This window comes from Kryptolebias marmoratus, linkage group LG2 (genome assembly GCF_001649575.2).
Source record: "Kryptolebias marmoratus isolate JLee-2015 linkage group LG2, ASM164957v2, whole genome shotgun sequence".
Classification (NCBI taxonomy): Eukaryota; Metazoa; Chordata; class Actinopteri; order Cyprinodontiformes; family Rivulidae; genus Kryptolebias; species Kryptolebias marmoratus.
This window is the reverse complement of record NC_051431.1, coordinates 10541819-10555025: the sequence shown is the minus strand read 5'-3', so window position 1 is coordinate 10555025 and position 13207 is coordinate 10541819. Positions and strand designations below refer to the sequence as shown.

The following is a 13207-nucleotide window of genomic DNA, read 5'->3' as shown; positions in this document are numbered from 1 at the left end:
TTTTGAAGTGCAAGACCTGGTTAAATCTTTAGAATAACTACATTTGGCAATTTACACATTAAGGCAGAATTCATCTGGGGCTTTTTACTGGAAAACAGTCAGTTGTTACATTGAGGAAAGATGAAGTTAAGCCTTGGCAAAATAAATGAGTACATAGCAGTATAACTACTTTTAGGAGTGTGTATGTGTGTCTCAGTAAGCTGAGATGAGGCTGTGATCACACAAACATCTGTGATTCAGACTCACAGTTTCCTTTGGAAGGACACAACTTCAGTGCTGGACTGTTGGTTGGCACATTCCGAAAGAGCCTGGGTGACCGTCACATCAACAGGCTGAATAAGAAACAGAAGTAGGACAGCATACTGTGAATTTCACATTTGTATGTTGACTATATGTCTGTCTGTGTTATTTTGAGGTCACGCTGCACAGTGGGGTGTTCTCAGAGGGCTCTGTAATTTGCCGTCTATTTTTGCCCTGGCACTGAGACAACACACTCCCACCATGCAGCTCCTCTCAGAGACGGGGGAAGAAAAATCAAACAGCACAGAGGATAGAAGGAGTTAGGGAAAATGGAATGGACTGGGCTGAGAAGTTAGGAAAAATAAAGAAATACACATATATTAGGAGCCTTGATCCAGATTGTTGAGTGTGGAAAAGGCACACAGCTTGTTAGAGGGTCTATATATTACTTTTAGACTGTTTGTGTTTGGTTTTGATTCAAACTTTTATATTAATTCACAGTGGGTTCGAATTGTATGCTCACTGTAAATCTTGTGGCTGTGTATGTCAACACCCTACTCTCGTGTAAAACTGTTTATATGATGCTAAACTGTTGGAGGGCTGTATAGTAGAGCATGTTTTATATTGATTGTGGCTTTCATTTTGACTCAGGCTTCCTTTTGGGGCTGTGTAACTATAAAACATTTGCAATGAGTGTTTCTGATCAGTTTTGGCTGAAGAGCTCATGTAGTTATGGTAACAACACTGTCACTATTTTAATTTTGTGTGACGGCATGCAAAGGCTGCCGCGGAGAACCAGAGTTCATCACAAGCCAGTTGATTTGATTAAAAAAAATAAAGCAGCTTTGGACAAATCAGTAGCAGCAACACACAAAGTTTGAACCATTTTTATTGCAATTTAAAAGCAACTCACCCAAACCGATCAAAGTTACCTCAAAGCAATGGTTTAGACTTTTTGAAATCTGGTTTTGCAACAAGATTATGAAAAATCAATGTCTTAGCTGTTGTAGATAATTTGTTGAATAACCTCAGTTTTTTAAAAAAGGGTACAATTTTTCCTAGACTGTCGAGCTAACAACTTAGTTTGATTGGGGCCTAAAATTTATGTGGTCTAAACCATGGTTATACAAAACCTACATTGCTATGCCAAATGCCTGAGCATATTTAAAAACATAAATTTATTATGTTCAAGGTTTTTTTTTAACATGTAAATAATGAGTGACATTTAATATTAAAGTTGAATCCACTGACATGTATGTTCAGGAAACATAACGTGCCTTATCTATTTATTTATTTTTGGCAGACTGTGTTGTCAGCTGAAGGGCATATTTATGTGCACTATTTAAAGCAATTTAGATGTTACAGCAAAACAAAGTTAAGAAGAGGCAGAAATGAAAAGACATAACTCCTCCATGTTTTTCTTGTCACACCATGTTTGTTCTGCCTTGCCACAACCACTAAATTCAGCCAACAATTTATGATGCTGGTTGAATTTTGAATTCAGTTCACACATGGCTGTTCTGGTTGGTGTTGATTTACAACTGTCCCAGCAGCATTACTCTTTGGCTGCTGACTCACAATCAAGGATTGATTTGGAATCATTAATTTGGCCGCTTTTTCGTTTTCTACTTCAGCCAGGACTCAAGCAGTTCAGCAGCTCTGGCCCTCAGTGGTTCGGTCAGCCATGGCAGACACGTGAGAAATATGTTGTTGTTTTATTGCCCCAGACCACACATTTCTTCAAAGCAATCAAAATGTTTGTTTGCTTACTTGAGGAATGAACATTGTGTCAACTTGAGATAAATACTTTTTTTTTTTACATCAGTGAATCAAAAGGGAAGAAAGTACCTTTTCACATTTTAAACTTCTTCAATCAATCAACAAGTGAAAATAATAGTATCAAAGATTCTAAACTAAAGTTTCTTAAATATATATCCCATTTTTTCATGTGCACAACATATATATATATATATATATATATATATATATTTGTAGTGTAACGGTTGAGGTTCAGAGAAAAAAAATACACATGTATGTTTACATGTTTCTGTGTTATATGTATCTTTCCATCACTGTTGTCAAAGTTACAAAGTTATTGCAATCTTAGGTTAAACAATTTTTATATCAAAATTAATATTTATAAATAAAATTCTGAACCACAGCTTATTCCAGCCAATCAGTTATTTGTCAAAACAAATCAGAAAGTAGAAATTACCCTATACTTTTTCAACCGGTGACATTCATTTTGCCACCAAACTTACAGCAGCCAATATAGCAAACAACACGCAAAACTAAAGTTAGTATCTCACTGGACTGTGACTGCTGGTGACAATTTGTCTCTCAAAATAGTCACATATTCATTGTGGGCATTTTAGGACTATCTCAAACTTATCTGAATTTTTCCACTAGCATCTCCAACCATCTCAGGAGCACTAGAATTGTATTTTGACACCTGTTCGGGAGCTCTCCTCTGACAGAAAACATGTGCAGGTCTAAAAATAAGAAGACACACCAACAATAAATAAATATTGTTAAATAATGGGTACAAATCTGCCTATCTTCATTTCAAAAGTGTACTCCAGTAGATTAAACCGTAAACATGGGGACGGCTGCCAAGTTGGGTACAAAGTAGGCAGAGGCCAGCATGATGTGGGTGGAGGTGGGCAACAAAACAATGTGCAAAGCCTAGAATAAAGTTTTGCAAGATGAGCATATAAACATAAAATAGACCATAAGTTTCAAAAACCTGGCCGCGCAAAGCACAGCTACATGGTTTGCTGGTCGCTTGGTTGGAAACCACCAGAATTCAGTGAAACTGCAACAGAATATCTGTCTATTTCCCCACAATTTTCTTGACATTTTGAGTCGTCAACTTGTTTCCAACAATAAAGTAAAATACTACCTTGTGAAGCATTATGCTAAACTTGTGGCAGGAGCACCAGATGACAGCAACTGACCTGGCTGGGAAGTGGAAGTTCATCCGCTACCTTAGCTATCACGGTCCTTTTTGAATTAACAACTGCTGTAACGTGTGACACAAGCTTCAATGCACAGCTGAAAGCAACTGTGTGTCACCCTCTGGCAAACTAACAAGTTATAATTACTATAAATTGTAATTTTTCAGCAAATTGTGCATCTTGGTGTAACTTTTAGCTAACAATGTGAACAAACAATTGGACAAGTGTACCTAATAAAGTGGTAGGTGAGGGTACATTAGATTAAATGAGTGGAGCTTAGGCAACATGCACATACAAATGCCTCACAAACTTTACATTGTTGTCTTAGCATTCAGTTTTTTGATGTGTTGGATACAGCAATGTAATTAAAGTCAATGGAAACATTTTGATCAAGTGGGCTGGAATATTTCCGGATCCAACTGCTTGTTCTTTGTGTTTTGCACATGTCCTGTATTTTGTCTCCCATCTGATTGCGGAGCAGAGTGTTATCCAGTGTAACTGGAGACCACAGCTGGCAGTCACTCAAGAAGTTCAGGCTGCCACTTATCTAGGTTTATACCTGAGGCTGGTTTTATTTTTGTTAAACAAGTATTATTACAGTTATGGGCAGTTTGGTTGGAACACCAATGACGTGGGCTGGTTTGGTTGGTTCAGGTAAGACAGGGATGGATAAGGGTAGTTGCTGGGGCGTTGTATGGATCATGAAATCAGACAGCCAGACTGAGCTGGAGAGAATGGGAGCTGTCGCGGCAGGGAATGTGCGAGGAAGCATAGCACTTTGCACAGAGCCCTTCCCTGCTCTCTGTGCCAGGGCATTCCACAGTCCACCTCCCATCCCTGCCTTCATGACAGAATGATAGATCTGCTTATCTGCACATAAATTCATAACACATATCTGGGCTTGGAGACAGGGGCAAAGGGATGAGGGAAGGACAATCAGGAGGATGAGGAGGAAAAAAAGGGATGTTGGTAAACGTGGCTTTCCACCACGAACAATTTGTCACACCAGCTGTCCTTCATTGAATATGCAAAGCACAGCAGCAAAGGAAAGCAGTGCCTATAGCATGAGAAACAGAAAAGAAAAGTAGCTTTCTACCTTTTTTCATTCTCTCTGTCTCTTTGTATTCAAAGTTTTGCTAAGATTTATTGCACATCCTTTAATAAAAGTGCTTATGTTTTAATCATCAGCATGCTTACAGGGTCAAACAAGGGAAAAGGGGAAAAAAGAGATTTTTTTTCTTTCTTTTAACTCAGCTTAATATGTCTTTTTTCTCTCATTCTCATTTCTAACCCACTGGTGTATTTCCCAGACAGCTTTCTCTAAGCTTTCCAGAGCTCCGGCTTCTCATGATGTCCTTAAATGATCACACAATGTTTTTTGTTTGTTTTTTTAGTTTTCAGATTTACGCTCCTTGAGAATTATTTTAAAGTAATGTAAATGTTTGTAATGTTCTGTAGATCATATGTAGAAATTCAAAATGGTTTTTGTAGGATTTTATTTTGTTACAATGTTGACATTAAGAGATATTCTGAATATTTTAAACTAGAAGTTTGAAAGAAAATTATGTTCTGGGAATTAAGGTGAAGTGCAAATTGTTCATTTGACTAGAATTCTTCCTTGTCCTCTAACTTTTAATCAAGACCGTATTCTTCCCAAAAAAAGTTGATTAAATTTGCACATTTTAAAATGCAAATGCAAAGTACCCACTCCAAAATTAGTCAGAACATTTCTAGTGAGGTAAAATAAATATTTAAAATATTGTAGAATAAATAACTTTAACTTACACAGAATTTATTTTAGTGCTCTTGATGCCTATGGGTACTACATTGCCTTTCACTATCCCGTAATTTAATTAGTGCTTCTGTTCACTTTAATGAGCTCACAGTTTTTCGCTTTTTGGTGTGTTGTGCAATATTTAAATCAGAATTTAGTCTTTTGTAGTTGAGTTTAAACATAACATGAAGTCTTCTGGGCTTTTTATGTGTATACACGTTTTTTAGGAAAATAAATAAAAACAATAAAACAAAGAGAAAACAGATAATAAATCATTGTTTAAGTGAAATTTAAGACAATTTCACTTCTTTTTCCATATATTGTATCTTTCAGCATGGCTTATGTTTTCACTGAATTATTATAAAAGTGACCTCTGATGTTGGATTTTAAGAAGTGAATCAAATAGCAGGTGAAGGTGTTTGAAAGGGTGTTAAAAGTCACTAATCTCACACTAAATTAATTCTCTTTCTCCTCTCTTTCTTGTGAAATTAGAGCATGTTGAGGTCAAAACTGGCACATTCTCAAAGAGCAGCATGTTGAGTAAGAAATAAGATCTCATCTGTTGTAAATAGTTCTCCGAACAACCTTAGTTTGGAGAAATAAAAGTTTAATTCTGATGTTCAAATGGCGCATTTACCGCAGAGATATTGTAATATTTCTGATAGAATAATCATATAATGAGATAGCTGACATCGCAGTTTGAACAATATGCCAGTAATTATGTTTGAGTTGTGATATATTAAAGTTTTTATCATTAATTGTTTCTAAGATTTGCTCTCACTTATTCATTTTCTCTACCTGTCTAACCCATGGGTCACAGGAGGAAGGTGTCGTCTCCAGCTGTTAATGGGCAAGAATTTGGGTACACCTCGAACCCAGGAACTGCTAGTCCAGAAACACACAACACAACCATCTACACTCACACCTTAGATCGATTTAGAATACTGTAGACATTCTTGGTTAGCAACAGTGCTAACCACCGTGCAGCTGTCTGTGATTCGGTCTCTTCATTTTGGGTCAAACGAGAGTCATTGGTGTGAAAAAACATGGCTGTCTCATTATTCCAAAATGTATGGCTGTAGGAAAAATTCCATACACCAAGAGAATATTGAGGACAAGAGCCAAGATTCATAATTGCTAAAAAAATAAATTAAAAAAATGCTTGTTTGAGGATAACATAAATGTAACATAAAGAAGTCAATGTCAGAAACCCTTTTAAAATAAAGTCCAAAACAAATTGCCACAAAGAGAGAAAAAAAGTACATTGCATTATATTTTGTTGTACTCCTGTGTATCATAAATCCTTTAATAGTTAATTAGGCTCAAGCTCCCTGACAAAAAAAAGAATGAAATTTAGAAGGCAGTTTTGAATTTTTAAAATACTTGTTTGGCTAGAAATTGGTAGCAAAGGTCTAGTTTTGACCAGAGCTTCTTCATGTGTCATGAATCAGATGTTTCATCTTCACAGATTTAAAGTTATTATGTTACAGCAGTTCATTGAGACAGAATTAGAAAAGCCAAAATTATATATATATATTTTCTTCCAAATTCCAAACGATATATAAATATTTACTGTAATATAAGAAAAACAAGTGTCTAGTTTGTTGGAAAAGTTCATTACATTCTAAATTACAACTGACATACTTTTCTTGTAAAACTTCATTTGTTAACGCAATGTTAAATTTAAAAAACACAAATTTTGCCAAAAGGTTGTGCATAAGTGACCTTTGCCATCCATTCTCAGAAAAATAAAAAAATAAAAATTATTCTTTTTTGTTGTCCTTTGATAACATTACATAAATATGAAGTTACTTCTCAGCTCAAAACATGCAAAGTTCACTTTAACTAGGAGTGAGTATTTATGTTTTTTAAGCATTCAACTCACATGCAGAGACACACAGACTTAGTCACTCAGTAAATGTATATGGTATGCTTCAGAGATTTTGAAAAAAAATAAATAGAAACACATGACTGCAAGAGAGAGAGAGAATTGGGAAAGCTAAGAGACAACAGAAGAAAAGGTGACGTAATGTATATTGAGATAATAGTCCCAGCACAAAACAGCGTGCCAGTCTGTGCAAGCAGAGGGTTGCAATATACTGGATGAGAACTCAAACTGAGTTAATCGGCTCTGTATCTGTATTCCACTGTCATGCTCCTGCTCTCATCCTCTCCTCTCATTACCTCTGTTAATCTATTTTTACTCAACCTATCCTCCAACCAAATGCTCTCCCGTCCTCTTTTTCTCTCTTCCAGGCATTTCACGCGCTTTCATTTCCATTTTACTTAAGGTGCTTTACATATATATATATATATATATATAAATTAAATGTTAGGGGAGGCTTTTGTTTTTCTCAGCTTTTTTTCTACTGCTGTTAACAATCAGTGGGAAACATTGATATTGTATTGATAAATACTCTGTTTACGCCTAAAGAGGTTTTTTTTTTACAGCTTCTGTTTTACACAGCATTTTTTAAAAGCCAAATGTAAATTATTTAGGAATAATTTGTAAGTAGAGTGTAGTTGGATCAGTCTGCTGATGTTTTGCGGCACACAGTACATGCCTGGGCAGAGTGTAAGCACTTGTATGCAGACCAGCAAAACAAAAGTAGTTTCTGTTTCAGGGAGGAGATCAGCCACTTTTCACACCTACATGAGTCATCAGAAAAGGAAATTTACAAAGATACATACATTTTATTAAAAATTTAAAGTATTTTACCAGCAACTTTGCTTGCCAAAATTTTCCCTACTATAATAACCATGTCAGCAGAGTAAAAACTGTAGAATTTACGATGAAATACCAGCAGGTGCATTTGCCGTCATTGTAAAATAAAATTTACAATGGCAATGTATGACAGTACAATAAAGGTTGTTGAATTTGGAGTAAAATACCAGCAACTGTGGTTGCCAGAGTTTCATTATAACAAACACAATAATAATACATTCTTTTTATTTTGCACTATTTTTATTGAAGTTGTTCTGACAGTACATGAGCTTCTCCGTTTGCCGTCATTAGGTCACCATTTTTTTTTACCAATGCACATATATAGAGCTAGCAAACAGTACAGACTATTTATTATTTGAACTAAAGCATGAACAGAATCACATGTGCATCCTCTTCATATTTTGGATTCGACAAAGAAACCACAAAACTTGTTTCCAATTGTGTCAGGGTTGATTGTCCCCCTAAATGTGGATTCCATTTTTATTATTGTGAAAAACATTTCACAAACAGAGGGAGAGCCTGTTATTTCCTCTGACTTTAATCTGAAGAGGTCGCTGACATAATCAACATAATTTTTTTTAAATTTCACCTAAATCTGAGCATTTCTGTGTCAGCTGGTTTACTGGAAGAATAGCGTTTTAAAAAGAAACAGAAGGTCTTTTCAAATTAAGTCAAACTGGTCTGGTTTGTTAAACTCATTACATCCCATCTGCTGCAAATACTCATCACATTTGTGAGTTGTCCTTTCTCCTAAATCACATTAAATGTAAATCAAAGCAAATACGTCTCTTTAGAAGCTCAGTTTGTGCCATCATAAAGCTCTAATTCGTTGCTTAACCATACAAATAAGGCCAAGTTTTGACAAACATCACCACTGTAAAGAATACTTTCAAGATTTTAATGTTGTTTTTGCTGGGTTTTGTTTTTAATTCAGCCTCTCTGTAATCCTTGCTATTGTGCACTTTTTCAAATTTTAGATAAAAAAATTAAAGTTATTTATCAACAAAAAAAGAGCTTTCCATAGGGAACATCAATAAGTTTAATTTATTTATGTTTTTATTTTTATGCTGGTGTAGATTTGCAGTGATCAAAGAAATTGTAATACTCCATCTTCCTATTATATATATATATATATATATATATATATATATATATATATATGCCTCGTGTTTCTATGGCATATTAGGATAAATGGCTATAGGAAAAGTTATATCACCTCTTTTTGTATTGGATACTACATATACTTACATTGCATTGAATTATTTTAAATAGCAAACACATAAAGTGTATTTTTGTAGCCTTACTTCAGTTAATCTTAACAATTAAAAGTACTGAGCTAGCATAAAAAAAATCACCTTATTTGGTTTACTATTTATTAAGACAATGTTTATGTACATAAATAGAATGTGTTGTTATTGCCCAAAAAATACTTTTAAAATTAGTAGGTGTTCTGTTATTCTTGTCCAGCTCTGTGCAAATTTATTCACAAAACTCAAAAAAATTCAAAAAAAAAATTTGCTCTAACCAAACGAGATATACGATATTTGTTAGCTCACCCCTCTCGTCCCACACAGGACATTATGTAAAAGTCTTTTATTAGCATGTTGCTATGAGGGAAGCAGTGAACACACAGCCGGCAGCTATTAACTTTGTCTGAAGCGTCTCCTCCAAATGTCTCTGTCCTCAGAGAGGCCATCATTTCTACATCCATTTGTGGATACGCTGCATCAGCATGGAGTCACACACAAACACACACATCCATCTTTAGACATGCTGTATCAGCATGGAGATGTGACACAACACCAGTGCCAAAAAACATACAAGGGCATTGAGAAGTGGCTTCCCAACACATGCAGTCATCCTTTTTTTTTCCAGCCTTCATTCTAAAATTTGAGCCCTAATTTTGCTCAGCTCATCTGAACCCTTCCATAAGCATAACCGATGTCTGTATATGTTAACATCTATGTGTGTTTTCTCACAAGGCTGAAGGGCCTTGTAATTTCAGACAGTCTGAAGGTGATATCAGCATCTCTGCATGCTGAGTCGTGATGTCCCATCGCTACGCTGTTCCTGCTGCTACTGCTGCTGTGAACAGAATATCTAATCAGTGATGGTCTGATCCATTCCTGTTTATCATCTCACTTGACTAACTTCCTGTCTGTCTCCATGTGCAGCGATCACCCTTCCCACCTTTGTTTTAACTCGCCATCCTCTTATTGCTTTTAAAGCTCACTATTTATAATTTTCTAATGCAGCAAAATAAACAGTTGAATCTGACTGGATTAAGTAAGGTGTGAGGAGAAATGAAGAAACCTGGAGAACATTAATCACCCCAGGACAGGGAGTTGTCTGCCAACTCACATTCCAGCTTTCACAGTTTGGCAGCCTGTAATTTTTTTTCTTCTTTTCCCCTTCTTTCTGTCACTGACTTTATCCTCCTCATCTGATTTCAGGAATTCAGACATTATGTATTCAGCTGCCCGACGATCAATCATTCACTTTCAACCTGAGGTGCATGAGTAGCGAAATCAACACATAAACACTAGCTCTCTCCTACACAGTGACACGAAGACTGAACTCGATGAAACAGAATCATTCGTTTTCAGTTTAGAATGGTTATCATATTAAAACTGGTTAAGGTGCCCTGTTCAAACTGTGAAATCTGACTGGATAGGTTAGATTAGATCATACTGTTGTGAAGAAACACTTATTATAGTCATTTAAATTCAAAAACCTGTCTATAATTTGAGCCTGCTTATCCTCAGCAATAGGAAAAATTGGCCTCAGCTGCATAATTTACCAATTTTTCAACTCTAAATAAAGCAAGGTGATTCCAGATTTATTGTTTGCCTGATGTAATGATAAATTACATAAGTTTGGACTGAGTTTGAATCATATTTTCTTGTTTTTGACAGAGATTTGCTGAACAAATTAATAGCTTATAAACAAAGTGTCAGATACTAAAAAAGAAAATCGGTGACGTTACCAAGAATGAGGAACGTACTTAAAGATACAGCTTGATTATTAAAACTATATTAACAGCAGATGCATACATACATTAAAGTATTAGACCATATTTTATGTTAGATTTCTAATTTGTTCTGCCAAACAATCTCAGCTCCCAAGGGGGGCAAAATAAGTAAGGTTCAACATGGTATGATTACTGTTTCTGCGTCTGTCATCAAAGTGTTTGTTGTTTTATTTTTTCCCCCCGCAGTTATAAACATGCATTCATGAATGTAGTCATTGCCCCCATCACTCACTCCTTTAATTAGAAAATAATCAGAGTTGGATGAGAGCTTCATTAAATCTCGTCCTTGAGAGCCATCAGCCACGAACACAGAAGTGGGATATTTATCACGCTTATGAAAAGAACTCAGATGCCTCCTCTTACTTTGTTTTCTCTGTGAGGGGACTCAACATCGGTTGGAGGACAGAATTTGCAGAGGCAGACAGGGGAAGGATCAACAGACGAAGCCAAAGAAAAGAACTGTTTTAATGAAAGGGGAATAAAAAGAGAGAGAAGGGAGGAAGTACGAAAAGTCAAACAGTATAAAAAGGTGGATGAAAAAGACAGGATTGTTAATTAACAAAAAAATAAATTGTTAGCAGCATTTTGTCTTCAGGGAATATTGACCCATCATGGTCGTTTCAGAGCTGATGTTTTTTCCTTCTTTCAGCATGTGCTTTCTTTCCACCTCCATGTTTCTCTTTAAAACCAAACACATCATCAACCCCAAATCACGTCACCTGGAACATCCACTTGTTGCTACCACTCTGACTCATGCAAGGCTGGAACAGAAGAGCTGTAAAATGACCCGATGAGCTAATGCTGTTTGCGGAAATGCCTCCATCTTTAATTGCATTATCACAATATTAGATATGAAGCAAAGAACATGATCCCCTCAGAGACACCGAGCAGATTAACACCACTGTGAAACAGACTGTACAGCAATGGATTGAAGGAGATTAAAAGAGTGATAGATGGTGAAAGAGTGATAGATGGATGCGAAGACATGTATTGGTGTAGCATGGACAGTGATGGACAGATGGATAGGAAGGCACTGCTGATATAAGCCATATGGATGGAGAGAAGTAATAACAGAGGGGCAGTATGGGAGTAAATGGAAGTCATGTCAGTCATCAGTTATAAATATTCAAGATTGAATAATATTGCTCTATTGTTAAAGTGCATGTTGGAGGAGTTGCTGATGGTTAATGAGATTCCTCAAAAGGCTGTAGGTCAATCACAGTGATTTGAGGCTGGGCCCGAAGGGCTAAATCAGTGATGTTGTGTTGGTTCTGTCTCACCACAGCTGGCTCTCTGTTACCACATCAGTGTGATTTTTAGTCCCGACTGGACAATATATTCCAAACATAGGATCTAAATGACACATATTGCTAACTCAAAGGGATAGTTCGGATGTTTTAAAGTGGGGGTTTTGTGGAAAAGCTATGAACAAAAAATGCCTTACCTGTTGTAGATAGATCTTTGAATGTCCTCCATTTGAAATAAAAAATAGAGTATAATTCTGACCAAATTGAGGAGCAAATGCTTAATCTGAGCAAGGTCATTTAGGACTGCTGCCATTTTAAAACAACTCCAGTCTCAAAGGTTTTTTAGTGGTTGCGACTAATTTTATAAATTTTTCCATCACCGTCAATTTCACATTAAATAGACTTCTGGGGATATTTACAAATGCAAAATAGTGACAGCAGCAGCTAGCGGTAGCACTTCTACTGCAGCCTTTGGCAGTTCTGGCAATAATAACATAATGGTTTTGCTGGAATTATGTTTACTGTAATGCAAAATTGGTAACAATGTAAAGGTTTTTCAAATACGGTCTGCTTAACTGCTCTGAATTTTCTTTAAAATTAGAATTGTTTTAAGATACCAACAACCCACTTTGGTTTTGATTCTGCCTAAATTAGCCATTAGCTTGTCCAGTCATACTTAAACTCTAATGTTATATCTACAACAGATAAGAGATTAATTGTTACATTTTCACAGAAATCTAAATAAAATATCTGATCTTTTTAATTTTTTAACTAAATTAGTTTGTCTGTTTAAGTTGATTTTGTAGTTGGCGGTCTGTCAAAAGGTGAATACATTGGTCAAAAGAAGGCAATAACCCTGGCTACTGATTTTCCACTCCTTGCTCAAGTGGTACAAGCCCATTTTAATCGATTTGGATCGATGTGGATGAGTGAGTAGCCAGAAGGTGCTGCTTGGAGACGGGCTGTTGGCCATCTGCATTGTTGCACTCTATTTGTGTTAGAGGTCATTAAAACACACCGCTGTCATGTGTCTTTACATGATATACTAGACTAAGGAAATATATCTCAAGCCTTTAAATTACACAGTAAGTGTTTTTGTTCTTCCTGTCTGCCTCTTTTGTGTATCGTTGTGGAAACATCTCCGCTGAGAACTATTCTGCAGTCAAGAAGCCAAGGTTGTAATCATGACACATTATTCAGAGAAAATCATTCTTTTATTCAAATGGTGATGAT

General features: G+C 36.0%; 1 protein-coding gene across 9 annotated transcripts in view; it reads left to right on the top strand.

Annotated features, from left to right (window-relative positions):
- The window catches only part of LOC108240931 (muscleblind-like protein 1), a 67098-nt gene that overhangs the window by 20942 nt on the left and 32949 nt on the right, over nt 1-13207 (top strand). The gene's annotated exons all lie outside the window — the stretch shown is intronic.